Source organism: Cherax quadricarinatus, chromosome 77 (genome assembly GCF_038502225.1).
Source record: "Cherax quadricarinatus isolate ZL_2023a chromosome 77, ASM3850222v1, whole genome shotgun sequence".
In the NCBI taxonomy this organism is placed as follows: domain Eukaryota; kingdom Metazoa; phylum Arthropoda; class Malacostraca; order Decapoda; family Parastacidae; genus Cherax; species Cherax quadricarinatus.
In genome coordinates, this window is record NC_091368.1 from 13,572,764 (window position 1) to 13,575,263 (window position 2,500).

The window sequence follows — 2,500 nt, forward strand, 5'->3', positions numbered from 1 at the left end:
GAGAATAATAATGGTAGGGTTCACGAAGCCAATGTAGAGTTAATTATGCAAGCAGAGGCCAGTGCAAAGTGAGGCCAGTAACTAAGATTCGATACCTACAACAACAGTAGATCATTGCAAATAGGAGAGTACACACACACACACACACACACACACACACACACACACACACACACACACACACACACACACATACGAGCTTTGCAGCGATAGGGTAAGGTTGTGCTGCCTCCACAGTGTTCCCTGGACGGTCGATGAACCAGGTCGTACACTGTGAGTGCTCTTGGCTGCGGCAGCCTAAGTCAGTGCTCGCTTCCCTGCTGAACTTTTGATTCCTCGCTGCGGTCAGAATGTTGAAAGATTAACATCTCTAAACTTTTCTTGTGCGATGTTTATTAATTGTTATTTGATGTTTAGAAGATAAACGAAGAAAGTAATGTGTATACTCCAACGGAACAAATAATTATTGTTAATAATATTAAAAAAACGGTAAATTAATATGGGGAAATTCCAGAACAGAACAATATGAAAAATATATTATTTGTAAAATGTGTGTCAGCGTGTGTATCAGTTGAAGCAGGAATCATTGTACTGATTATGATTCAAGGAATATAGGTAAAACATTACAAATAATTCCATCATTGTTTCCATTTTAATGGCAATACATGTAATAATATTTAAAGTGAATTATATTGCTGTTGTAAGAAATAATATTAATCAAAGGCTCAAACGTAGGCAGGTAATTCATGAAGGGCGAGTTTCATGATAATTACCTAAGGATTATTAGTTAAATTATCCTTCAGAACCTCCTTTTACATTCCCAGGCAACTCACTCCAGTACTTTACATGATAATTGATTTTTGTGAACTACACAAATAAATCGTAACTTTTATTGAATTATTATTCATAGATAAAAAAGTTCAGCGAAAATTGCGGAAAATATCTGGCTATATTGCTATATTGCTATATGGCTATATTGCTTTAGTTGGGATATATCACAAAAGCTCACAGAGTATGCGTGAGGATATATCACCAGAGATCACAGAATGTGAATAAAAAAACATCCCCTGAGCCAGAAGGTAAATATGAATACCCACGGAACCCACAGAGGGTAGATAATAATACTTCCAATAAGCATGAATAATGTAAATATAGATATCCCTTTAGATATTCTGTTAGGTCATGGAAAGGTAAAGGAGAATATTCCTGAGGCACATAGTGTGGAGAAGAATCTACCCGGTGCCGACGTTAACGATACGGGAAATCCCGGAGATGACGGAGGAGGATAAAGACGTATATCGAGACCCAACAACGAGTTGATAAAAATATATCAAGATTCTAAAAGTCTTCACCAAGGATATCCCCAGAGATAACATGTCATGGATAAGGATATACCTAGAGCCCACAGAGTGAGGAGAGGGATATCTCTGAAGACCTACCTTAAACCCAGAGCTCGAATACATATATATTCGCGGAGTCCATACATAGTGGATAGGAATATCCCTGTAGACCAAAGAATGTGGATAATGATAACCTTATAGCTCACAGAGCGTTGATAGAACTATTTCTGAAGCGCACGTATATTGGATATGGATATTCAATGAGCCCATAGGGAGTAAGGAAATTCCACAGAGCCCAGACATCTTGGATAAGGATAAGGATATTACCAGTGTCCACAAAAGATGGGTATGGATAGCTTAGCGTAGATAAAATTATTCCCGGAGCCCACATGTCTAGTATAAGGAAATCCCACGGGAGTCAGCTACCCCGTGGCCCGGTCTGTGACCAGGCCTCATGGTGGATCAGGGTCCGGTCAACCAGACTGTTACTGCTGGCCACAATATATCCGTAACCCATAACAGTCAAATATATCTTACAGAATATATCGCCTTTGCAGCAAACTTTAAACCTGATATACGCTAAAATCATTGTGTTTCTGCAACAAACATCACCGAAACATTAATGTTTGTTGCAATATCATTTTTTTAAAGGGGTGGACCGGTAAGCCAACGGAAGGCGTCGGTCAGATGACCGAAAGCTCCAGTGACGGGTTATCATCATATGACTAAGATCCGCGTCAGGCAACGCTTGTCCAGTTTCCTGACGAATTCTCATATATCCTGCATATAGCAGAAAGAAACATATGACGACCTTTCGGTCCGCAACTGGACGTTTCGGTCCCGTTGCGGCATTTTGACTTATTGTTCTTCCTGATGAATCTTACCTAACTTAAGTTTATTTTCACAAACATAGTGATGTTCCTAGGGGCTTTGATATTCGTTATCAATAACTCGTTAATGAGATCGATGAAAGTGTGCATAATTATCGTAAATATGTCTAGAGGAAGGAAAGTGTGATTAAGTTGATTTAGTTCTTCGACAGTCACTCAACATAAAGACAATGGATGGCAGAAATGTCTACAAATAAAGATACAAGAACGTTGCACGTGTCTAAAACTTCATTTGTCGGTGTTGTGTACCATTTATCTGTTGCAGAGCCC